The sequence below is a fragment of the Panthera tigris genome, chromosome C1 (assembly GCF_018350195.1).
Source record: "Panthera tigris isolate Pti1 chromosome C1, P.tigris_Pti1_mat1.1, whole genome shotgun sequence".
NCBI classification, from domain to species: domain Eukaryota; kingdom Metazoa; phylum Chordata; class Mammalia; order Carnivora; family Felidae; genus Panthera; species Panthera tigris.
In genome coordinates, this window is record NC_056667.1 from 163194168 (window position 1) to 163221570 (window position 27403).

The 27403-nt window shown below is 42.6% G+C and overlaps 1 long non-coding RNA gene across 1 annotated transcript in view; it reads left to right on the forward strand.

The window, feature by feature from the left end:
* Positions 1-5726: 5726 nt before the first annotated feature.
* LOC102951322 overlaps positions 5727-27403 on the forward strand; it is a 93040-nt gene continuing 71363 nt past the window's right edge. Inside the window, exons 1-2 of the long non-coding RNA XR_006221484.1 lie at positions 5727-5907; positions 7563-7652. This is a non-coding gene — a long non-coding RNA (uncharacterized LOC102951322). The remainder of the gene's footprint in view (positions 5908-7562; positions 7653-27403) is intronic.

The window sequence follows — 27403 nt, forward strand, 5'->3', positions numbered from 1 at the left end:
TTTCAAAAAGATATTCCTGAAAGAATAAGCAAACTCAACCAATAGCACTACATGCTCTAATGAGTCAGGTGGCAGCTATTTCAAACACACAAACACTTAAGAAACTTGGGGCGGGTGGGGGGGGGGACTGAGGAAACTCCAGGAAAGAAAAGGAGAAGCCCTTGAAAATAGGTGGGGTTCATTTCCTCCATGCATAGAGTTTTTCCCAACCGTTGCCTCAAGGCTCAGTGTTTCTGGTATTAATAATTCACAGGAAAAGGTAATGAAGTCACCCCAGCCTACTCAGGAATGGAGGTGATTTAGAGCCTGAATGAAGCCCGTACCTTACAGGGAGTTTCCCCCCTGGTGTTGTTATACTTTCCCCTAAAACACCCTATTGCATTTGTTCTGACTCAGGTGTGGTTTCATCGATGATACAGAATATATTAATGTTTTGCAAAAGAATTACCACCTCAAGCTTGGGACAGCTGCTTATAGATCAATTCCATTTCCACAGCCAATTTCTGTTGAGCGTGATTATCTGAAGGCAGCTCTTGGCCCATGTATACAATTAGCAGGGTGAAATGAAGATTTAATCACTCAGGGTTCAGTTGTTTAGTTTTCAGTATACCTACAATTCCACACTTGATCTTAGCCAAAAGGCCGAGAAGCGATACCTACAATTCCAACTAATCATTCTAATGTACCCTACTTGGAAGGGACCAGTGTATGTGGGACCTGTTCTCATGGACATGATTCAGGTACTTGAGGGCCAGAGATGGTGTCCTTCTATAGGGCAATGTGAGAAGTCAGGGCTGTGGCCGTCTTACCCAGAATGGTCCTGACATAGTGAGTGTGGACTTGGAGCCATTGTTGTTATTATTATTATTATTATTATTTCTAATGTTTATTTTTGAGAGAGAGAGAGAGACAGTGTGAGCGGAGAGGGGCAAAGAGAAGGAGACACAGAATCTGAAGCAGGTTCCAGGCTCTGAGCTGTCAGCCCAGGGCCCGATGGGGGACTCGAACCCATGAACCACAAGATCGTGACCTGAGCCGAAGTCAGATGCTTAACTGACTGAGCCACCCAGGTGCCCCAGCATTATTAAAATTCTATATTTCTCTGTCCTTACCCTGGTCCCATATGGTAGAAAGAAGGGAACCAAGACCAAAGACCAGGCCCCTGTTTAAATCAACAAAGTGAGTTCATGACTGGAAGGGATGAACGCTGTCAGCCCCTGCCTCTAGCATGCTGCTTATTTCACTGCCTTAGCCCCTTGCTTTGGGTCCTGATGTTCCCTGAGAAAACCTGCTGGCCTACCTTTGTGGTAACAGAGCCATCTTAGTAGAGGGTGACTGCTTTCTCCCATTTGCCCCCAACAATGACAGCACCCTGTGACAGCAAACAGAGACGCCCCCTCCCTCCCTGCCTCCCCGAGTCCCATGGCTGTAGAGCGGCAGGGGCTGACTCTGCTAAAGCCCATGCAGCCTCTGGGTAATGTTACTTGACTTATACATATTTTATTATGTTTGGCTGTTGGTGATGTTTAGATGAAAATTATTTCCAGATTATAATAAAGGCCGCCCTCTATTAAAGGAGTGTGGTTAGATCACTGACCATATTAACATCCTCAAAATTGGGAACTATATATCAAAGCATTGAGGAAGCAGAGGTTTCAAAGGTTGGGGGCGACACGGGGAATCCAACAACCCACATGTAGTGTTCTTGGCTCAAAAGAACTGCTGAACCTTGGAAAAGATTTATACCACATTTATTATGATGCTGCAGCATCACCAAGGATATAAACCAGTCATTGGCACTCTCTCAAAGAACACATCATTGTAACTCGTTATAACAATACTGCTGTGATATGTGCTCGTAATATTTATAAAGGCTAAGCTATGAAAACAGTACATGCCAACTGTCAGCAGTGATGTATCATTTAAAAAAAAAAGAGAATGTACACGACATAATGGTTTAAATGAACTCTGTAAAAATATGCTGCTCTGCTGAAGCCGTTTGGCCGACTGGACCTCTGGTGTCAAGCACTGCTTTCCAGGATTCGCTGCAGCTTGGCCTCCGGGAGCTTTCTCCTCTTCCTGTAGCTATTTTCAGGAATTCTGCAGTGTTCTTAGCAAACCTTACCCCCTCCAGTATCTGGTTCCTTAGTGCCTAGCAGAGTGCTCTGCTAAGAACGCTTGCAATCGACATCTGTGGGCTGATTTCATTTTTATGCAAATGCGGGATACTTGTTGGCCATTCAGAAGGTGGGGCAGATGCTTTTGCTTCCTTGTGCACAGAAAAGTGATTGAGGCCGGCTTGAAGGGGCAGTCACGTGGTCTGGCTGATGCTGTGGCTCCTGACTTTGGGCCTGCTGGTAAGATACTCATCGAGCTTTTCAGAAACCAGTGTGATGTGAGGAACCAACAATTTCCCAGTGAGGTGGCTACTGCTCCACAGCGGCAACCACGGGAGCAAGGTAGAGAAGGGACATTTAATAGTCCACCCGGGAACTAACTATGGGGGATTGGCTTCTGAGGGGTGGGTAAGGCGCTTAGTCCATAGATTATTCTATCTAGTAAAAAGCCAACATAGTTGGTAAAATCCCTCCCACCACTGCAGAAAGGAGGGAGGAGGGGAGCGGGGGTGGGGGCAGAGAGAAAAGAAAGAGTGACTGCTCTGTAAAATCTGAGCTCAGAACATGTCGGCACAGAGCTTCTTGTAATTAGTTGATCAGCAAAAAATGCGGAAGAAGACCATCCCCTAATGGTGAAGGTGAACAAGACAGATATTGTTTCCTTTGACTAGTATGTGCTAGAGGGCCCAGATATGGAGGTAGTTAAGATACCAAGCATAGGAAAAACTCTAACTGGAGCTTTACATGCATGTATGAACACATGCATATATATGTAAATGATCTATTTAGAGAGCTATCCACAGGGCAGGTTTATTTGTCTCAGCTAAAACTTTGTTCTTTGTCTTAGCCATAAAAGTCTTGAGTCAAAAACAACCTATGGTATTTTGAAGAAGCAATACTTAAATGATTTGGGATCAATCAACACTTATAGTCAAAATACTTTGTCCAGAATTTTTAGCTGCTCTTATGGAATGATGACAGACCCTCTCCTGCTTTACAGAGCCACTAGCCTTAGGTGCACCAGTCACACAAATGAGATGCAAATGTACCTAGAAGGGCGGTGAGGTAAGAGGATGGAGGAAGGGGGAACAGACTGAGTGGGACCATGAGGCCCTGCCATCCGGGTGGGGCTATGGTCCACGTGAGAACCTGGCGGGACTGGGAAGGAAACCACTTATGGAGGTGGTCGACCTAGGAGATCAGAGAGCTCAGAGAACATATTTCACAGGCTTGTTCTGGAGGTTTTAGCTATGGTGACGGCCTTGCTGGCTTCTGGCTGATTAGAATGCAATGACCTGGTGACCCCTAGCTTCAGCAAGGTACCATTCCATTACAGAATTCCTAGAGAAATTTCCACTCCTGCGAGAGAGGCTTCTCAGCAGGGAAGGAAGCTGGGATTCGTGCTTTGAGGACTCTGCAAGTTAAGACGTTGTCTGGGAATGTCATGTCACTCTGGAGAAAGAAGGGCCCAGTTTCTCACGAAGCAATCATTCCTGGAAGCTGACTTGCTTTATCCATGCTCTATCAATCTGCCACCTTTGAGGAGACCTAAATCTAGTCCAAACATTTTTATAATGCTATTTGATAGTTTCAAACCAAGTCATATTTTATCAGACCCACATTGTCATAGTTCCAACAGAGAGGCTAAAGAACTGCCCTCTAAACATGAAGTTTAAAAAAACCTGTGTTCCTCATTAGCCACAGACTTTAAATTTCATCACTGGAACCTTCTCAACTTAGACAAACATTAGGTGAAACAGCCTTAATCGCGGACATTCTCACAACTGTTAAAATTTGATGTGCGTAACTGAGAAGTGGTCTTGCCACAAAGTTGGGTTTGTGTCTGTCTGTTGTCCTCAAACTCCAAAACTAACACAACAGTGAAAAGAGGACAAAATACAAACAAAAAAATTAGAGGCTCAGAAAAATCAGCTACATCCTGGCAGGGTTTGTTACTGGAAAACCCAAGGATTCTAAAGTCTAAGAGCCTCTTCTTAGTGCAGGAAAATGGTTTCCTCTTGAACAGCAAATGATCTCCCCCCATAGTTCTCCCTGGTTGATTTCCATGCTGGGTCTCAGAGGTGACATTGCCTTCTCACTTAGGGAGCATTAACTGTTTTAGATGTGACCTCATGTAACAGTGAATTATCAACATTAGAAACACAAAAGTTGGAAATGGAGATTCAGCTGGATTAAATGCTGTGTTACTTCACTCTCTTCCTTTAAAAATTTGTATTTCGTGTTCTTCACCCCATGATTGCATCGTATGTTTAAATAAGGAACGTTCCTCTGCAAATTCCTGAACAGAGATACCTGTTCTAATTTTGGAACTGGAAGGTACCTTGATCCAATCCTTCAATTTTACGAATGAGGAAAAGAAGACCAAGTAACGCACCCATGCTCATGCAAGAAATGGTTTGTTTTAGGAGTTAAGGGGCTCAACGTAGGTAAAATGAAATGAACTAACCAAGTACCTGCACCATTTCCTATTGTTCCCTGAATGGAGTTTACAACTCAAAGCTAGTGTTTAAAACCCGAGTGACCAGACTCCTATTGCTTCTCCCCCACTTCCAGACTAAGGGAAGTAGGGCTGAAAATGTTCTTGGTGACCTGTATTCCCAGGGTCACGGTCAGTCTTTCCCTCTTGGTGTCATCAGCAAATGTCCAGAATTGGCTCTGACTGTAGAAGGGCACAGGCTTTACAATTCTATAGGAATACTGGGCAGTCTGGCTGAAACGGAGAGGAAGAAAGCATGACAAGTGAAGAAAGTGGCCATGGTCCCAGGAACTTGCTCAGCATCGCTAGCTGGGAAAAAAACTGTGTTCTTATCACTTTTCCCAAGCCTTTGATCACGGAATCTCTTCTGGGATAGCCTGACACTCCACAGATAAGCTATTGCAAGCCTCTGAGGGAAGTGTTGGCTCCTTTCCCCAGGAAGGAGGATCCCTGGGAAGACCAGCGCCTGCCTATCTGTCGCGTTAGTTATACCTACAGACCCATCTGTCTGCTGCTGAAATGAGTGGCTCACTCTTCTTTACCAGTCCACAACCACCCAACGGCAGGGACCCTGTGAAGGACAGTGCCTCTCCCAGGGGTCTGCGTTCAGCTTAGACTTGCTGCGTTGAGCTGCCCTTTCTCCCTCCTCTTGCTCTCTAGTTCTATTGTCTCTCTCTCTCTCCCCCTACCCCCCACCCCACCCGCACACACGCTGCCCCACCCCCTCTATAACCCCTTCTCGCTCGCGCTCTCCCCAGGCTTTGTTTGGCGTCTCCCGCCCGCTCCGTCTGCACCCCCGGTGTGTCCCCGTCCCCATCCCCTACGCGCGCAGGGGGACGCCGCCGGCCAGGAGGGACGGGACCGCGTCGAAGGCCGGACGTGTGGGAGCGCACGGAGGCGCCCAGCCCCAGACAGCGAGAGTGCCCGCCGAAAAAGCCCGAACGCGACTCGGACTGCCAAAGACGCGGGTCCTTCCCACCGCGAGGGCCCGGGCGCGCCCCCCCGCCCTTCCCGGCAGCCGCCCGCGCTCCCCCGGCGCCGCGGCGCGAACAAAGGCCGGCGGGCTCGCGGCGCTCCCCCTGGCGGCGGCTCCTCCCGCGGCCCGGCGCGGCCTTCCAGGGCTTTCTCTGCCGCCCCGAGGACGCCGCGGCGACCCCCGCCGCCCAGACGTGCGCCGGGCGCTGCGTTTTCGCTCGCCGCCCTCCCAGACGGTGCCCGTTCTGACGTACTTGTAATCCAGTCAGAAAAGAAGCCATTCACGAGCCCACATAGTTTCCTCAGTGAGACAAAGAAGTGAGTGATTCCCGTCACTTAGGGGATGGGAAGGGGATCAGAGTTCGCGCTTCCGTCCTTGCGTTTGGGCGCTGACGGCGGAGGGGTCACTTTGTCATTTATTTGCTGGAGCTGGAAGCGGGGGCTCAAAGGAAACCCTTGAAGAATTTTTTTTTTCTTCTTTTCTGGAAGGGTGTCAGAATCTACCGGACCGGGGCACGCATGCCACTTGTCAGAGCCGGCTGTGAGAGCCGAGAAAGAGTCATGGGAAAAAAAAAAAAAAAAAAAAAATCGAAACACCAAACAGAAAACCCCTCCCACCCGGTAACCCCTTTGAAAATGCTGACCGCTGTTACCAACGCCCCTGCGGAGGGTTCTCGTGGTTAGCGAAGGGATGGCCCCGGGCACGGTTCAGAAACTGTCCCGAGCAGCCTGTGGGGGTCAGTCTCTGGGGGTATCGGAGGTGCCCCCCCCCCCCCAAGTAACCACCGGCGGAGGAAGAGCAGAACCTCCCATCTGCGGGGTTCTGGCTTGTGAAAATGACTCCACTTGTTTTTGGGGGGGTGGTGGTGAACTTGAAAGTGTGCAGCCCAGATGGGAGGTTTAAGATCCCGCTCGGCCTGACACAGCTGTGGTCTCCAAGTTGCCTTTGGACTGAGCCGGGCCACACCCACAGCTGCAGCCAAGCAGTGCTATTTGAAACCCCCCCAGGGCCAACTGCTGTGAAAAGAACAGTTTATTACACAAAATAAAACAAAATGCCAGCTCATCTTTACAGTTTCACGGTCTGCCTTGGGGAGAAGAAAAGGAGTTTTAGTTTTCACCCCTTGTGCACCAAGTCTTGGGGCCAATTCTGGGAAGATCTGGAAAGTTCGCCCTTATGCTGTTGACTCACTGTCTGACCACGGACCTGGCGTTTCACTCAACTGCTTCTCTTTTTTGGGAAACGAGGAGAATGACATTCGCCATTCACCTCGCCATTCGCCATTTACCTCGCCCGGATGCTATAGAGTGCCCTGGCCAGGAGGCTAGATTCAGATGACGGGACTGATATATTCGAACCGTTTTTCTCCGTCATTCCAAGCAAAGATAGCTGAGATTGGGCCAATTTATTTGCCCCAGTACTAACTTTAGGAAGCCCATGCCACTGGACTCCCGTTTTTCAAGAGCAAGCTTTCAAAGAAACAGATGAACCTGCCTTTATAAAATTGAGATATTTGAAGCAAATATTAAAGTTTTTCTCCTCCGAATGCAACACAGATAAGAGACAGTGAAAGAATCTTGTCAAATGAAGCATCAGAACAATTGGACTAAAGATGAAAAGTTCTCTTCCCGTAATATTTCGCTAAGTGGGCTAAATGTTATTTATTTAGTGTTAAGAGGAAAACAGCCCCCTTGTCCCTTTATTATCTCTCAGGCCTCCACTATACTGAATTAGACTCTTTGAGCCTAGAAAAACTAGTTTGCACTCTACAATGGAGAATCCAGCCTGTGAGTGGGTATGAGAGCATTTCTATGGTACTCAAGAATCTGAGAGAAACATGAACTAAGTTGATCAACCAGATGTTTTGTCTACACAATACTAAGCATTAAGATGTTTCCCCTATACGTGGGTACTTGGTGTCATATAGATGAAACACTTGGATGGATAATTGAGTTTTTTTTTCTTTGTTCAGATATTTATGATATGCTGAAACAGCTGAAGAAGTGTTCAGTTCAAAGCTTCAGAGGGAGGAAACAGAAACAGGAGAAACAGGAGACAAGAGGTAAATAAAAGCAAGGACCAGGACCTCCCCTGGCTTCTGTGGGGTCACAGCCCTCTGGGTGCACAAGCAGAGGGCACTTTGTGTGAGGAAAAAGGCACTGCTTCCTAATGACAGCAACTCCATGCCAGAGCATGTGACTTTGCTGTCAGAGCATGGACTGGATTTCAGCTGCATTCTTCCCTCAGCTCTAGGCTTTTGTGCAGTGCACTAACCATGTAACTGTACTTTGTAGCCCTGCCAAGTCATCAAAAAGAGTAGGAAGGATGTTCAGTATTAAGGGACAAGTGGACATGAAGAAAGAGGGATAGAGTTTTACTTTGCTCACAGGTTTTCCCAATGTGCACAATACAGAGGACACTCCTGCTAATGTCAGTTTTGGCCCAACCAGGAAAATATTTGCACCCCCCCCCCCCCGTTGTTGGTATGTGTGAATGTTTGTTTGTTTGTTTGTTTGCTTATTATTTTTAAGTTAAGGAAAGGCTTGCAATTAATTCCAGCCATGTATTTACTGCCTTTTCTATGTGGTACCGTGTCTGTCAAGTTTTCACTTCCCTGGAATTTTAACTCCCATCTCCCTCCCCACCCCACTCTCATGTCTGTAACACAAATGCCTTTTTAAATCTTTGCTAGTTTAATTAGCGCATGAATTCATTTTGATTGATGAATTGATGTGGCTTATTGGCATGAAGATTTTCCTTCCCTCACAGCACTGTGTGTAATAGAAACGGCTTGTGTGGGGGGTGACACCTGCTTTGATGCTGCAGGCATTCTGTTTGATGCGGAAAGGCCAGCCATTCAGCTGTGATTCTCTAGTCTCTGGGGAGATATTTTTTCATAGCTGTTGGTGGAGTGGGGGGAAGGTTGGTGGTGAGTAGGAGGAGAGAGTGGTGTGGAAAGTGATGGCTGAGAAACAACATAGCTAAGAATTTAATGTTTATATTTTATTGGACTGATTTTGAAATAGTCATTGTTCACACCCTGGACCCAGGAGGAAAGGAGACCTTGACTTTCTGCCATCAGTAGTAAGGCATTGTGAATTAGCACGGCGAGTTGAAAATTTCCAAAGCCTCTTGCCAAAGAATTAAGCTGAAATTAGCACACAGTTGGTAACAATTTGATTTCTGGTCTCACTTTAATCAGTGAGGATTAATGGTTAAAATTTTTATTTCTAATCTCACTTTAGCCTGACTAACAAAAGCTGTCATTTTCATGAAAACTGCTAAATGAAGAGGGATTTATAAGCTCTCTGAGAGAATAAAAGCTAAAGTGCTAAGGCCCACTTTTCAGACCATAAAATTTTCAAATTCCCCCAATAGTCCCTCACATACTGCTAGAAGAGCTGGCTGCTGCTGGGCTCAGTGATGTTTATTGCTGGACAAAGGTGGTGGAAGAATTTGAGTGCATTCTTAATGGCTTCAGAACTCCAGATGAAATGCACTAATCTTCCTGGGGAAAATGAATATTACAGAGCAGAGTAGGAAGTAGGATTTGAATTGTAAAGATATATGTATACATATACACATACACATACATATACATATACATATACATATACATATACATACATACATACATATACATATATACATATATATACATATACAAATACATATGTATCTTTTTCCTTTTCCTTTTCTCACCTGAGTAACACCTTTCTGTGACCTCCCCTGCCACTCGGGTTCACAGCAAAATTGTGCAACTGGTGGAGTCTGTTCTCACTCTACCAAAATTTTCCCTGAGTCTCCTTTGAACAGTTTCTCATTGACTCCCATCCCCCTGGAGACCCGCGTTGTAGACCCTTGTTGAGACTTTACCCTGTTTTATCACCCCACTTTCCACGAAAACTGAGTGTTGTTACAAACGTTTATGCACTCATTTCTCACTTTTTCATTTTGAGGCTCTGCCCTCACATCCCGTTTGTGACACTGTACCCACATAGTGCCTTGTATGCTGAAGGCGTGCGCAAGTCAGAGTTCGAGGTGCAATGCTGGGATGCTGGGGAGAGGATTTTAGCATCACATGAGTAGTGGAGCAGATGATCTTCAAGAGTCCCTTCCACCCCCCAGTTTGATGATACTAAAGCCTTACCAGAAGGGGCAACTGGCCTCCTCACTCCTTTTCTCTAGTTTGATCAAAACCAAATATGAGCCTTTTCTCCAAGGTTTAATTATCTTCTGATAAATACAATCCTTAGTGACTGGGTTGCTCCCAATGATTATAATGTAGAACGAACAGCTCTTTAAACAATGGGCTGGGCAATAAGAATGAATTCTCCAACATGAAGCTCTAAGAACCATCAGCTCTCACAATTCTTTGTGGTTTTTTTCCCCCCAGCCATATTAATTCTAAAGTTCTCTTTTTATCGAAATGAGTCCAGTATCGGTTATTTTAGATAGCTTCCTCTACCTCTAATGAATTCACAAGCATCTGAGAATTTAAGTGGTGCCAGGAAACCTTGAAACACCACAGTCCTAGGTCATGGTGGCCTTAATATTTCCAATGAGGCTTCTACTAAGTGGGATGCTGTCCAGCATTGTCAAGCAGTGCTGGATAGGGTGACCCACAGAGCTGCCTTCACAGTTTTCCCTCACCCACCTCAGGCCACACATGGTTCACCCTGCTAACTGTCAAGGTCGTGGTCTTTACCACCTGTCCACTACGTGGTCTCCCTGTGGGAACACAGGTCTTAATCACTTGAGGAACTTGTCACATCCTCTGCCTCCCATCTTGCTTTGAGGGAACCCTTCTGTCCCCTGGATTGGGCCTCATCTACCTCCTCTAACTCTTGGGGTCCCTATCCATCTTGTACAATTGAACTCATCTTCTCTATGAACCTTGGACAAGAAAAACCTCCCTGTTCTTTGTTAATTCTTGCAGCAGAGAAAAAGCCACAACTGTGTTAACTTGTAGAGGATGAGGAGAAATTGGGTAGATTAGTGACACCCTTCATTTCTACTGAAATGAAATCTGTATCTATCTACCTACCATCTGTCTCCATGTCTACATCTATATATTTAAGGTTGATTCAATATGGGACTGTAATTTCTTTGAAAAACACTATTCTAGTCCACCTTGTTCAATGGTACCATACATGTGTTGCCTGGGGTTTCATGTGATTGTATGCAGCGGAAACTTGACTACAGTAGCTTAATACCAAATGCGGGTTCACTTTTCTTATGTAATAAGAAGTCTCAGGATAGGCAGTCCAGGGCTGGTGCTGTTGCTCCCATGTCCTCACTTCCCATGCTTAGTGAGCTCCTTTCATCCATATAATTTAAAGTTGGCTGCTTCCAGACAGGAAGAAGGGAGTCAAGCAAAACCTTTCTCTTCATGAAGCTTTGTCTTTTTATTTAGGAATAGGAGTCTTTCCTGGGGACCTTGCCTCTATCTGTGACCAGATCCATGAACCCTAGTTATATGGGAAGCTGAGTTAGATATGTTAATTTCCCAGCCCTTCTGGTAGAGGGCAGAGGAAATCGAGGGAGGACGTAAGGGATGGAGTGGGTACTGAGTAAGTCATTCTGCAGTACCTGTCAAAATGCATGACTTGTCCTACATTATTTTAAAAAAGAAAGAAAAATCACAATTTGTATCTGTGTGTGACTGTGACTACAAAGACACATGCCTACCCAAAGATTACAGTGGGTGTCATTTTTGAATTAAATGATGTCAGTGAAGATTGACAGCAGATGTTAGGTCATAGTCAAGGCACAGATAGTTGGGAGGGGGTCCTTCAAGGAAGATAGCTACAGTCAAAACCACTGTTTACAAAGGTGGGAGAGAAATGAGAGCTCTAAGCTGCAGTGAGTCTTGTATATTGTTCTGGGCGTCACAGTGGGAGAGTGGAATGGGGAAGTGCCAGTGGGAGAAAGAAGGGAGAACATCCATCATAAAGGCCCCATGACCCTGGCTATATGCTGGAATCACTTGGGAAAACTGTTTTTAATTACGAACATTTTTAAAAGTATTTACTCTTGAGAGAGAGAGAGAGAGAGAGAGGGAGAGCACAAGTGGGGAGGGTCAGAGAGAGGGAGACACAGAATTTGAAGCAGGCTCCAGGCTCTGAGCAGTCAGCACAGAGCCCCGACGTGGGGCTTGACTCACAAACTGCTAGATCATGACCTGAGCCGAAATCGGACGCTTAACCGACTGAACCACCCAGGTGGCCCAGGAAACTGTTGTTAAAAACTACTAACTCCTGGGACCCATCCCCAGAGATTCTGATTAAATTGGTCTAGGATGTGGTCTGGGTATTAGGATATTTCAAAGCTCCCCAGGTGAGATTCTGATACATAGCCAGGGTTGAAGCTCACCGTGCTATATAATTCTGAAACACAGTACCTGACCTGTCTTAGAATCATGCTTGCTCGGTCGGGCCTTGCCTGATGCCATAGCAAACAGTGAAGGATGAACCTGCCTGAAGGAACCCTGGTTGCCTATGCTGCAGGGATGCTGTTGGGCATCAGCCTGCATCCTCTTCATGAGATGCCACAAGAAAAATGCTCCCAGGTCGGTTTCAGGAAATGTGATTCTCCTGTACATTTGGTTTGTTTCTGTCTTGTTGACATGCTGAATCTTATAAATGACTCTGTTTCCCTCTTTATTTTGGCTCTGAGGAAGCTTGGGAGCAACTCTATATTACCATATGGTCTACATTCCTCTCTGCTGATATCACTCTTGGAGTTGATATTTTCTCATTTAAAATTTTTATTTAGGCTCCTTCAATTTTCAGAAATCATTTCCTATTTCTCTAAGCTCTCTTCAAACTTTGGTAGAGTGGGGGCAAAGGATTAAAAATAAATAAATAAATAAATAAAAAAGCCTAATCCCTCACCATCATCCAAGCAAAACTTTTTTAATCCTTCTACTTGCAATTTTTCCAACATTTGAATCTCTAAAATTTTACTTCTTTTCAAAGTTGTGCTTAAAATTTATTTTAATCTGGTTTCATCTGTATAAAACTGTTCTTAGTTGGAACTTGGGTGGTAGTATCCCAGAGAGTAATTTATTTCTGGGTCTTCACCCTCAACGAATGGCCTTAATTCTTTATGGGAGTACTTTGCTTTTGGAAATTAAAAATATTAAAATTTAGGGAATTGGACATTCTGTTTACACTAACAGAGCTACTCAGCAGATAGTGTAATAGGTGTTGTTAGAGAATGGCTGTATTTGCATTTTTGCCTCCCATAGTTTTTTTCCTGGGTTTATTTTTCCAGGAGTTGTTTTTAATGAAAAGGAAAGCAGGATATGAAAAGGATAATGAAAAGGATAGCAGTCCACAGTGAGACAAAGAACCAGAAAGCAGTCCTTATTTCATTTCACGAAGACAGCACTTAAGCTTTGATTTTCACTGTTGTCCAATATCAGTTATTTGTTTACCAGACATGCTTTAGATAGCTACAGCCCATTTGTAAGTCACTTATTTTGTACATTATGGCCTAATGTCTGGCAAAGTGTTTCCAAGTTGCCTATTATCATAAAAGTTAAGAACTCTGACAGAGATATTAGGAATCATAATGATACAATATTTATGAGGCAAACTACCAGGTAATTTCTAGTGATGGAAAAATAGCTAGCAAGCATTTTAAAAATAAGTTTGCTATTAGTCAGCCATTGTTAACTCATGTATAGTTGGAAACAAATCAGATGTCCGGGATTAATTTCTAAGCCCTTGCTATGTATCTTTGGGGAGCACACTTAACCTTTCTGGATTCCAGAGCTCAAGGAGGACAGTTTAAATAACATGGATATTTTAAGGTTCAACTAAGAAGACAGAGTATTGAACTCACTGTTTAGTATTCTGAATTAAAAAAGGATAATTAAGAACAGATGCCAGATTCCTCTGCTGTTGACTTAGATGCTAATATGAATATGGCCCTGAGGGGAGGTAGCCTTCCTTGAGCAGACCACAGGATCCCTTGCATCTCTTACTTCTTTTTAAAGGCATTGGCTAGTAAGAAAGGACAGATGTGGGCAGAAGGGAGGCATTCTATCTTTTTCCCTCCCCACTTTCCAACCTCTCAGCTACCACCATTTATATGTATTTTGGGGAGGAGGGCACTAGGGGTGGAAAATTTGGTTCCTGCACTTCCTCCCCCAACTTTTTTTTTTTAATCATAGAAGATTCTGGAAAGTAGAAATCTGTAATAGTAAACATTAGTTTTCAAAGTATGAAATCATGCTATGAAAATTGTAGAAGTCTCCAAAGTATAGCACGGACCATGGCCTTTGTGTAAATTAGATTCCTAGCTTTCAGGGCAGGGACTGTTTCTTGCAGAGTTTTGTCCACCCCTATCGTCATCTCTGGTAAGCCAGAATATTTGTTCCAAGCACTGCAGCTTCCCGTTGCCTGAGAGTTCTGTCAAGAGGAAAAACAGTAATTGTTACACTGAAGTTATTGCATTTTTGTGACACTAGCAAAATGACTTGCCTTATAACCAAAACTAAGAAGACAAAGAAACCCTTTAAATTCCAAAATCCTACCCAATTCCAAATAACATTTTTTTCAATTGCAGTGTGATGTCCTAGTAGTAATTTGGTAGCAAAATCTCTTTGAGATTTTTCCATTGCATTTTCCCCTACCATGTACCAAGGGAATGTAGAGAGACTTCAACTCAAGTAAAATAAGTCCTCTGCTCAGGCTCCATCCTCTTGCCTCTTATCTTGCCCAGAGCTTCAGGTTTCTGGGTTTTCTATATTAAAGAGCCCAGGAGCTCAGAGTTTCCAGTGGTGAGGCTGCCTAGATGGATAAATGCGGATAGAACGCCCCTCTCCTCTTCCCCCTCCCTGCTAGGTTAATTCTGTCTTGGGGCACATGTTGCTTTGCTAGTCACCGAGACATGACCCAGCCCCTGGACAACCCAAGCCTAGTTTTGAACACATGGAACCAGAAGGGGGACAAGATGGCCACTTAGCTTCCCTGGCATCATTAAGAAACACGCGGTATATATGGTGTGAGATTTGAAGTGTACTCTGGAAGAACTGCAGGGTGTGGGGTGGTTCCTAAAGAGAGGAAAATTACACCACCCTCTGAAACAGACAAATGATTTCTCTTGTGCAGATTATTTGCACAGGATGCTTCCTGGAAATCTCTGATGGCATGAGAGTAGCAACTGCTAATGGACACATCCTAAAACCCGCGGTCTCTTTGGATTTAGCTTTAATACCTTGGAGGTTTTTAGGTATAAAGAAGTGTCCTTTCTACGACTGACAATGACCCCAACCACCAGTGTTGCTGGAGCATCTGAATCTATTTCCCAAGCACCATGGCATAGTAGTTATGAATTTGGGCTTGGAGCCAGATGTGGTAAAAATGTGAATCCTGGAACTGGGAGGTGGGGTCAAACTACACCAGAATGTGGAAGGAGCAGCTCCCCAAAGGAAAACTGAGGTTCCCAGAGAGGAAGGAGTAGCAGTTCTGGAATCGGTCAGTCTAGTTCTCTCATATTCTAGTGCTCTAAACTTGAACGTGTTATAGAGCCTCCGTACAGGTCAGCCACAACATAGGGTTAGTAACATCTTTTGGAGTGTGTTCTTGAAAGTACTCAATGAGATCAAATTGTCAAAATGTATATAAAGTACTTGGGACATAGCAGGCTCTCAAAAAAGGGCAATAGAAAAAAAATAGATCTAGCCTATCTTTCTCTCTCTCTTCATATTAGACATTTTCTAAGGTTCTTTGGACTTAGTTCCCCCTTTCCATTTCTTTGAGTCACTGAGGTTTCCTAAACTCAACATAAAGAGCCCCTTCCAGTTATAGCTTTGAATCTGGCCAAGGAATGAAACAATTTTTTATATGTGTTTATTGTTGTGGTTATGATTATTATTAATTTGCCATCAAAAGAAAGTGCGTCCTTAATGAGTCAGTCTGCATCTGACTGCATCTCCGCATTTCCAAATCAAAGCCCTGAAATGTACAACTCAGCTTGCTGGGGAAGCCTTTAGAGTTTTGTTCGTGTAACTCATGCAAAAAAATGTTCTCCACGATCTGCCTCCCTAATAATTCTTGAGGGTTGAACTTATACTCCGATAGTTACATCTGGTTCTATAGTTAACAAATAGGTCAGAAGGAAAGGGAGGAGTGAAAAAACCATCCAGGCCCCCGTCCCTCGTTTTTTTCTCAGTGTGAAGTCATTTGCTTTTCTTTCTAACCCGTACCAAGTCCTCAGAAGTTGAGCCAGGCAGATGGTGAGGTTATAGCTTGGGCAAAATGTGTTCTAATGTTATCAGCTTTAAAGGAGCACATGGAGCAGAGAGGAAAGATGGTTTGTGGTATTTTTGTTTATTAAATTTGATGGTTGGATTATGACATTTATATTTATTAAATGTACAGAATCTCATCCATCACTGTTGACAGTCAGAACATGTCCTCTGCGGTTGGCATAGCTGTCTTTTCCTGCAAAGAGATCTAACATTTATTCTTATTTGGGAGACTCAGAAGAGGTGGAGAAGAAAGGAGATCCGCCCTTCAGTGCCACCACCCTGGGGAGATGGGAGTATGAGATAAGTGTTATTGTGTTTGATTCTGTCATGTTAAGACGCATTTTCCTTGTTTGGGTTGTGAGCCGGTTTTGATGGTGCTGTGGAGAAAACCTTTGGCAGCATGGGAGCAGCAGAGCCAGTGAACCCAGTGCAGGAAAAATACATAGAAAGAGGGCTCTCAGCTTTGCCCCATTAAAATCCTGGCATCGGCAACAGTTGAAGAAAATGTCGCGATGGCTTTGTCTGGTGGCTAGAGCACTTTAGCAGCCAGGCATCTTCATTCCACTCTGGATTTTATTACCTACCAGATGTGGGCTTCTTGGATATTTTATTAGAGCACCAGGTGAGCTGATGAAAGGACAGCACTCCAACTGCCTTCCAAATGACTCCCGGTTCGCTTGAGTTTTGTTTACACGTAAGAGGAGACAGGAGCTGGCAAGGCTTAGAAACAAGAAGGCACTGTCACCCACACAGTTTCTCAGTAGGTCTTGAGGTGAAGGAGATGGTGTGCTGGCTTAAGGTTTACGGATCTTTTCCAGAGTATAACTTAAAGATATTTTTACAGCCAATGTGCAAATGAATGAGACACATGGGTTCAATCTCTTTAGCCACATATGAGTTCACAAATAAAAGGTTCATTTAGGTTTGAGCAATCCCAGTACATTTGGAAACCAGTTAACTCAACATGTTGACTGCACAGCCTGGAAATCATGAATTATAAGTATCTAAGATACTAACCTGGTGAAGAGATTAAGTCCTTTTCCTTTGTCCCTTCCCACCTCCCTGCCTCCCTTTTAGGAGTTCTAACTCTAATCAATAGTGTTCTAGTTGACATTTTCTAAAGCAGGCCCATGTGCAGTTGCTGTGTCTAAGAAAGATTTCAAGCAGTAGCAAGCATTTATGTAGGCTTCACACAGATTTTGACCGTCAGGTATTTCCCTTCTCTTCAGTGGATTTAGGACCTGGGAAATGGTTTATAAGAGTACCATATACTAATCTCATTCTTTTTTAAACCAGGAAAGTAACTGTTCATAAGTATTATAAGTCATTAGTAGAACATCTTTTGGGTACAGCTCTCGTCTATGCATTATGGGGGATATTAAACAAAGGTAAATGGCAGTTTATCTCTAGAGAGTTTAAACAAAACATACCAAAAGCCAGACCTCTACGAAGAAACATAATTTCCTGTTAGATAGTGTGTATGTGGGTGTGCACGCGCGCGTGCATGCGCGTGCACACATCTGATTACATAAACAGACTGTAAACATTTCCAGGGGTGGGAGAGAGTGCAGGTCCTGGGTGTTAACAAGGCAAAGGTCATGAGTGCACTCCCCACATGGACCACTTGGCTCTGCTCCATCCCACTGCTACAGAGGGCCCCTCAGAGCGGAGCGGGAGCTGCAGTCCCTCTGACTATTCTGCAGTTCACGTGAGTGAAGCCAGAGTCCATTTATGGAGGGGGTTGGATACCCTAAGTCTTTTCTGTCTCTTTCTTGAATGAAAGAAATACTGTGCAAGATATGATTTTAATTGCACGTACAATATAATTCTAATCTGCTACTTGAACCAATGGAGTGAATATTTGTGAGCACATACTACTGCAACCTGTATATGCATATATATTTTTTTCTCATTTGATTCTCACAACAAGTCTCTGAAGTAGGGGTTTAGCATCACCACTTAATTGCTAAAAGATCTTGAAGATCAGGTATGTAGTAGGTTGTTCAATAAATATGTGTCGAATGAATAGATGAATGAAACTCATATTAAAAATCTTGCTTTTGCTCATAGCCGTAGAGTAGGCAAGAGGCAATGGTAGGATTGCAGCGTAGTTCCTGTGGCTCCAAAGCTTGCTCTCATCTTGGCAGTGCACAGGAGAGATAGTGCTATTAGGTTACCGCACTGCCCAGGAAACAGAAGCACATCTGAGAAGATGTCTCCATCTCCCCACCTGAGTGTTGTGTTGAAGACGTAGCCATAGCTGTGGATCTCCCGGCAATTCCTTCTTCAACTGGAACCCTGGCTATGGAATAACAATCAAGAGAGTACTGTGCTTGGAGCGGGTCTTCTTCTTGGAAAGACTTGCAGCAATGCCAGGTGAGGGGAAGGAGGTACTGAGGGCGTGGCGGCAGAGGTAAGTGTTGTGGGCCCAGGAGCGATCCTGAAATCTTTGATCTGTGTTTGGCTCTGCTAGGGACTAGACTTCTGACAAGCAGATTTCAGGGTTCTGTAGGTTGAAACACAGTGATTCCACACTTGGGAGGGAACTGCTATTTTATTGCCCCAATTAACTGCTTTATTTGTTTATAAATTCTTCCCTTTTCTGTTTTATGATGCAGTTGTGGTGTGTTTAATGGAACTGCAAGATTAAGACTGGCAAGATGACTGCATGTTATGTTTCCAAAGCTAATAAATGGTTTGAATCCAGAATGTTTGTGGCCCTTTCCAAAAATATTTGGTTTCTCTAAAAAGCAACAGCTGTTGGGAAATGGATGGAAGTTTTTACTGTAGTGTGTATAGCATTTTATTTAATGCTTTTATTCCTGTGGGGAATTTGACTGCCTGATAGCAGATGAAACAACAGGGACTTAGCAAAATATAAAAATTCATGATGTTAAAAATCAGCAAGTTGGATGTTAAATTTAAGAGTCACACAAGAAAACTAAGGATCTCTTTCTAAAAATACTTCTTGCTGAGTGGAAATTTTTGCTTCTGTGAGAATAAGTATACATTTAAAAAATTCATTTTCTACTAATATTTCTATCGTATTTTGTAGTTTACAAAGCACATATATATTTAAAATTTAGTTTTACTACAATTCTACTAAGCTGCTTAAGGATAATGATTTTCCTTTTTATAAATGATACAGGTAAGGCCTGGAAGGAAGAAACTTGCCTAAAGTCAGGCACTTCACCAGCAGTATAACCAGGGTTAGATAGAATTTTGCAATGATTTGTTCAGGAATCTTTGTCATATTATTGCCTAGTTATCAAGTAGTACCATTATAAAGTGAATGATATTTGGACAATGTCATCTGGCCAAGATATCATTGCTCCTCCAGAATCTTGTGGCCACAGCTACAAACCCATCACTCTCCCTGCTCCCTTATCCCAGTGGTAGAAACATCAAATGGTAAAGTGTGGTCATGTGCTCAAGTCTGGCAACCAGAGGTGGGGCCAGAAGAGCTCTCTTATGCCTGAGCTGCCCATGGGATTCAGGCACTATGTCCCACTAATACAACACATAGGGAATGGTTCGTCCCACACAAGAGAGAAAGTTAGATGCTGGATAGAGCAAAATGGAGTGATAGTGCACCTGCCCGATAGGGCAAGTACATACCAAATTGAACGAGGCAGACCAAAGTGATGAAAGACTTTTTTTGCTCTCTCCCCCCCTTCTTTCTTCCTTTCTTTTATTCTCCCCCAATTATCAACCAAAAGGATTATGAGAGAAAACTACAGGAAAGAGTTTTCCAATTTTTGTGACCCAAAGAATCACTGGGGAGCTTAATGAACATGCAAACCCCAAGGCCACAGCCCTGAGATTTCGATTTCATAAATGTTTTTAATACTTGTCAAAAGCAGAGGTGGTTCCCTAAACTAAAATAGCTTGGATATTCTACAATGTCCATCCCGTTGCCTTTTTTTTTTTTTTCCTTTCCAAGGTTTTGTTTAAATTCAAGTTATTTAACATATAGTGTAATAATGGTTTCAGGAGTAGAATTTAGTGATACGTCACTTACATATAACAGTGCTCATCCCAACAAATGCTCTCCTTAATGCTTGTCACCCATTTAGCACTACCCCCACCTCTCCTCCAGCAACCCTCAGTTTGTTCTCTGTATTTAAGAGTCTCTTATGGTTTGTCTCCCTGTCTTGTTTTTATCTTATTTTATTTTTCGTTTCCTTCTCCTATGTGCATCTGTTTTGTTTCTTAAATTCCACATATGAGTGAAATCATATGGTATTGCTTTTTTAAAGACAAACACAACAAGCTGGTGTCCTAAAGGCGATCACTCCTGACTTGGGCAAGCTGCTAAAATTGTAAGTCTGGAGTGGGGTTCAGCAATCTGAGTTTTTAACATGACCGGAGGTGATTATGACCCAGGTGGTCTACAGACTTCATTTTGAGAACCCCAACCTAATGAGTCAGAAGGTTCACATAAGGCAACTCTGCTTAATTGATAGCCAGACAAATAATTCAGCTCAGCTTTGACCCCTATTTCTGTGCTCTATTAAATGCGCTTAATCTCACCCCAGACTGGCAGGCTTTGCCTTCCCTTGTTGCTTCCTAGCTTCTGTAGGGAAGTAACCCCAGGCATCCACACCATCAGCTGATGTGGCCCCCTGCGTTGGCCGCCAGTGGCATCGGTGACTCAGCAATGAGTCAGCTCAGGGGAATTGACAGATTCACTGTGCTCCAGTGGAGAGAACTGGACCCAAAGGAAAAAAGTTTAGTGCTTTGAGTTTTATGTGTGAAACCTGCCGCTCTGCCATGTGAGGGATTGAAGGATTGGTGAGAATAAACAAAGAAGAGTAAGATAATGTAATTCTATCTTTCCTTACTTTGTGATTTATGTAGAGTTCTCTGTCCTTCAGAGAGTTTCTAGAAAATGATGGATGTATGGTGAAAGGTCCTGGGCAAAAAAAAATTAGATGAAGAGCAGAAGAGGAATGGATGAAACCATAAGAGACAAGAAAGCGTGCTTGGGTTTTCACAACATGGTGTGTCCTCTTGTGAGATTCACTGTGGCAGCTCGAGGTCATGGTAATGCCCCCCAGCTCCCAAAAGAGGGAAATTATAATATCAGATAATGATAGATTGTCAAATGTACAGTGGGTCCCCTGAGTTGATTATGAAGTGTGAGTCCAGAACTGTTTGTTTTATAAATTTAAAATCCTGCAAAATTGTTATTATCATGGAAAAGAAGCACCAACAGCTACCATATACAGGTAACCTGTGATACCACCCTCTGCTCCTAATTCTCTTGATTCATATTGTGCCTTTCAATGTTGTTTCTCTAAAAATTGTTCCAGTTCTTCTGGCATGAGATGGAAAGCAGAGGGCCAGGGGTCCAGGCCCTGTGCCCATCTCCTGGGCTTGACTGGCAACTTGCAGTGTGACCTTGGAAGACTCACTCAACATTTTTGGTTTCAGTTTCCTCATCTGTAAAAAGAAGTGGTTGAAATAGTAATTTCCATACCGCTTCTACATCTAACATTCTGGATTCCCTTAATATATTCAGGATACTTTCAAAAGAACTTGCTACCCTTTACATGAAAGACAGAATAAAAGGCCACTCTTTAGAGCAAATGAGATCTTTATTAGACATGAGGAGAATTCTTCTAACAGTAAATGGGCTAATGGGTTTGCTCTCTGTATTAATTTGCTAGAGCTGTATAACAAAGTATCATAGACTGTGCAGACTGTATGGTTTAAAGAACAGAAATTTATTTTTTCATAATTCTGGAGCCTAAAAGTGTTAGTGGGGTGGTCCTTTCTGGTGCCTCTCTCCTTGGCTTGTAGATGGCTGTCTTCTTACTGTATCTTCACCTGGTTCTTCCATCTCCGTGTATCTATTCTAATCTCACTTTCTTATAAGGATACTAGTTAGATTGGATTAGGGCCCACCCCAATGACCTCATTTTATCTTAATTGCCTTTTTTAAAGATCTCATCTTCAAATACAGTCACATTCTAGATACTGGGGCTGGGACTTCAGCATATGAATTTAGGGGAACAAAATTAAGCCCATAATGGTTTCCAAACTGCGGGATCTTAAGGAGTATGGAGAACATTGCCTTTCTTGGCTGGCTTGGGTAAAGCCCTAGATTAGATGAACAAAGAGGAGGATTCGATGAACTCTTAAAGGTTTTTCCAATTCTAGGAATTTGTGATATTGTATAAAGCTCCTCAAAATCAACACCTCCTTACCAGGAGCATGAATTAAAAAGGGGGCACAAAGAGCAAGGCTGCAGGAAAATAAAATAAAACAGTGAATGATTTGTACTTCAGGGAAAGCAAAGATGGAAAAGAACTTTGAAGCATTTTCATTTGAGGCAGTTTCATTACATCATGAGGGCAGAGGTGCTTTATCACACAGCCATTATTGTTTGATCTGTACCTGTAGGTGAACTTTTAGAGAGAATAAGAGTCTATTTCTCATAAATCCCACTTGAAGCAAACACAAAAGCAGGATCCTGCTGAGGACAAAGGAAAAATTCATGATGCAATTGCGTGTATCCTCATGGGTACCTTTTATGGCTGAGAAGGGGGAAGAAGAATTCCTTTCCAACATCACTATGAAAGAATACTTACAGATTACTCTTTCTGATTATTTGGACAGTAAAAGCAAGTAATGAGTCTCACACCACAGATCTCTGGCTTTTATTGCTCCAGTAATCCATTTGTTTCCTTAGGTATGTTTTCAGCAGCACAGAGTACTGGAAAGAGAATAAATGCTTACTATGTTCTGGTGTTCAGGACTGCATCCAGGTCATTCCTCCCTATGGCTTCTTATGGCCAACAGTCCACCAATGATCAGCACCTTTGTTTTCCCATTGGGTGAAGATGTACATGGTATTCACAGTGAATTTCTCATTAGACTTTCGAGGTCAACTATCCTCATCTGTGGAAAATTATACATCTTCCTCAAGGAACTCTCACTACTCCCCAGTGAAAATGTATTTCTTTAATAAAAAAAATAGCCCGCTGTATCCAGCTTTAAACACACACACACACACACACACACACACACACACACACACATACACACACCAGAGTTTGGATGGTTATCTTTGACACTTGCTTGTTTGAATATCAGTAACTTTTCTGGAAACCATTTTTTAACCATACTTTCAGCTCACTCTAGTAAGGAGCCATGGGCTCTATATCAGTTTTCTATCACTGCTATAACAAATGGCCACAAATTTAGTAGCTTAAACAACCCAGACTTATTCCCTTACAATTTTGTAGGTCAAAGGTCCAAATCAGGTCTCACTGGGCTTCAATCAAAGTGATGGTAGGGTTAGGGGAGAATCCTTGCCTTTTCCAGCTTCTAGTGGCTACCCACAATTCTTGGCTTATACCCTCTTTCTCCTTCTTTGAAGACAGAAAGGCTATATCTTTCTAACTCCTCTTCCATAATCACATCTGCCTCTGACTCTCTGATTTCCTCTTTTACTTGTAAGGGGACTGGGCCCACCTGGATAACCCAGGATACTTTCCCTATCTCAAGATCCTTAACCTTAATCATATCTGCAAAGTCCCTTGTGCCATGTGAGGTTACATATTCACAGGTTCTGGAGTTTAGGATGTGGCTATCCTTGGAGGGCCATTATTCTGCTTACCACAGCCTCTGACCATTTTAGCTGTGCATTTCGACTTCTTCATTTGGAAAATCACGGGAAGGGATGCAATTTCAAGGCAAATTCTTCTTCTTGAACGACTCATTTTCCCTCTTCTATTTGCTCAAGGTGCAGTGATGTTTCAAATGATGGAAGGAGAGGGAGAGGGGCTTACACTTAGAGCCCCACCAGATAGGGTGTGGAGTCTGTCAGAGATCTTTTCCTGCCCATCCGAACATGCAAGCCAGTGGAAATCTTGATGTCACTTTAGTCATGACCTCTGATGTGAACCAAATATATATGCGTTTATATATGTATATTTTATGTATTTAGGCAAAGCCTTGCCTGAGTCTCCTTGGCCCCCTGAAACTGGTCAGGTGTCTCTTGGTTCTCATATCACCCAGTCAGTATACCTCCATTAGAGTACTCATCCCACTCTATTGTATTTGCCTGTTTTCTCATCTGTTGAGCTGAGCAACTGGAGGGCAAGAACTCTTGAACTCCCTGTGCCTTGCACAAGGCCTGGCACATGAGAAGTTTAATAAGCATTTGTTGAATTCATGAAAACTCTACAAAAAAGTTCCTACTCAAAGTTTTTCAAGCCCAGCCTCTGAGGTAAGTGGGTGGCCTGGCAGACATATTAGAGATAGAGTGGAAATCTGAAGACAATTTGTTTTCCTAGAGTTTTAATATTGGATTAATTAAATTATAAAAATTCAGAATTGTTGTTGCTGCTGTTGTTGTTGTGAAACAATTAGGCAGACAAATTATATATATTCAACAATTAGATTTTCAACACAATATTAAAACTTATCAATGGTAAGCCAGGGATGCAACATAGTGTTCAGGAAAGCACTGTAATCTAGGACTTAGAATACTTGAGTTCTGGTTAAATGAGTAGCTGTGTGATTTGGAGTAAGTCATTTGCTATTTCTGAGATCCTGTCCTTATCACTAAATGATTCTGTTTGACACTTAGGAGATACTGTCCTTATTGCTAAATGATTCTGTTTGACACTTAAGTGATGGCCAGGTGCTGAAATGCTGTCAGGGTCTCTTTTTTCTAATGTGATATGACTCAGTCTTTCTTAAAGTGTGGAATATGGAATGAGGACCACGGGGGTGTAACATGATTTTATAGGTGCATGAATGAATATTTTAATTTTAACAACTGTTAATTGAATTCATTGAGCTGAATAAATGTACGAATTTATTGAGCTGAACACTGTAACATACAATTAGGAAATAGCATTGTTTTTATTCCCTTACTATCTTGCTGCTTGCTCTGTCAGATCTTTCTTGTGCTGCTGGATGATATTCTAGACTAATTTCATATTTTTTTTTTAAGTAGGCTTCATGCCCAGCATGGGCCCGAGCAGGACTTGAACTCACAACCCTGAGATCAAGACCTGAGCTGAGATCAAGAGTTGGATGCTTAACTGACCGAGCCAACCAGGCACCCCTTATAACTTTTTAAATTCCTTTAAGATTAGTTTTTTCATTAAGAAAACAGTCTCATGCTCACGTCTTAAAAATTCCAGTCACACAAAAATACAAACTTTAGTCTCTCATCCAATTCAGAGTTTTTATGCTCCACCATCTGACCCTTGATCCTGAAGACTATTAGTAGGAAAAAGGAGTGATGTTTTATTTTGCTCACTTTGACTCTCAGATTCCAATTCACAACATTGCTCTGGCTCCCAGAGTCAAGGCTAGAAGGAGGAGGAGGATTAGAGGAAAATAGAAAAACTGGCTTGTTTGGAGCTGTTGTAAGCTTGTGATCAGTGCCTTCCTAATGACAGGCCCAAGCTGGCCCCCACTGGGCATATTTTTGGAGATGTTTCCACCACCCTAATAAGACCATTCCTTGATGAGCTGATGGACTCTTTCTCCAACTTTGTCTGACACTCCTTTGGCTTCTGTCTTTTGGCAGTGTATCCCAATTAGCCTTTTTCCACTGGGGTTCTCTCACCTCAGCAGGTAGATCTTGGGCAGCAACCTTTCAAGAGAGCTCTAACTTCTGTACTTGGTGGCACATCAAACATGTGACTCATAGGCATTCACATATCTTGCTCTGTCACTGATAGAAGTGCAGTTTGCTCTGCTTGGCCCTCTCTCCTTGTACTGATGTTTGGGGCAGCACCAGCTAATCTCTTGCTTTCTGAATTCTTCAGTTTCTCCAAGTTCCAGGGAACACAATTTGGGGTTCTCCCAAGAATTTGCTAATGCTTTGGAGCTGCCCAAAGCTTGCATCCAGCCAGGGGTAAGAGGCCAGCCTGTGTGTGTGACAAGTATCATCAGTCTCTATGAGTAGTTTTCTTGAAGCTCTGTTTCTTTGCTTAAAGTGGAGGGAAAAGAGCCTTGAGGAAAGAATCAAGATTCCATAACACTGTCTACTCTAATGGGGTATCTCCTCTCGATGAATCTTCAACCTTCTTTTGATAGTCTTAAAAAACCAGGTTGGCCACCTATTGACACCCTGCTTTAGATTGCTGGGGTCATTCTCATCAGTTTTTTAAAGCTTTGAAGCTTTAGCCAAAATTCTGAGGTGCCAGAAGATGTCCCCTTTTGTCATGTCTCTATTAAAAATATATATAACTTATCAAACCTGTGATGTTGTAGACGTTATTGTCAAGGATTAGAATAGTTACAAAAAATAAGAATCTTTAAGAAAAATTAAATAATTAATAGCATAAGTGGCTCACAGATATGGCAAAATCCATCACGGTTATATTCTTAAGCCATCATGTTAAGCAGGAGAAAGGCTGAGGCAGCACATTCTCTCTCTTTCCAGCCCAACTGTGACAAAAACAATGCTTATTCAGTATTAAGACCAAATTTTTACTCCATTGTAGCTAATCTACGATGGAACATTTCCTTTATCAAATTCATAGTGAGTCCCTCGAAGGTTCTGAGTAAAAGTGAGAAGATGTTAATTTCTAAGAGAGCAATTTGTTTACTCTGTCAGAGTGAGAAATTATTGTAAAGTACAAAAATAAGTGCTAAATAAAGACCTCTATAAATAATTGAACTGAAAAATAAAATCATTGAATTTTTAAAAGTTTGATTTAAATGGTCTTTTTTCTTGATTACTTAAGATAGTATAAAGCGACATATTAAAAATATCAAGGAAAGATTTAAAAACCTAGATTTCCATGAAAAAGAGGCTTTGTAGGTGAAAGAGCACTGAATTTGGAATAAAAAAATTCCAACACTGCAATCTACCTACAGATAGTATGATCTTGAGAAGTCCCTTGACCTCCCTGAGCCATGTCTTTGTGGAATCAGACCTCAACTATACTGAGAATGTGCAAGGATCAAGTAAGATAATGTATGTGAAACAGAGAACAATCTAGAGTCCAGTACAGTGCTTCATCAGTCAATAGATGCTAGATATTAATTAAATTTTTTTTCATTTAAGTGTAACATACATACAATAAAATGTACCAGTTTTAAGGTACAATTGATGTGTTTTGACAAATATATATCCTCATATGTCTGACACCACAATGATGTTATAGAACGTTCCCATCACTCCCCAAATTCTGTTGTGCCATGTAACATCACTTCCCTCCCGTTAAATCCTTGCTTTACTCTTTTGTACAATTTTATATAAGTGGAGTCATGCAGTATGTGGTCTTTTGTGTCTGGATTCTTTCACTTGGCATAATGCTTTTAATATTCATTCATAATGTTGCACATATCAGTAGTTCCTTTTTATTACTGAGTAGTATTCCATTATGCGGATACATAACATTTTGTTTATCAGCGGACCAGCTGGTAAGCATTTGGCTTATTTCCAGTTTCTGGCTATTATGAAGAAAGTTACAATAATCATTTAATTACAAGTCTTTGTATGGGTATGTTTTCATTTTTGTTGGGTAAATACGTAAAAAGTAGGATTGCTGGGTTGTGTAATAAGTCTA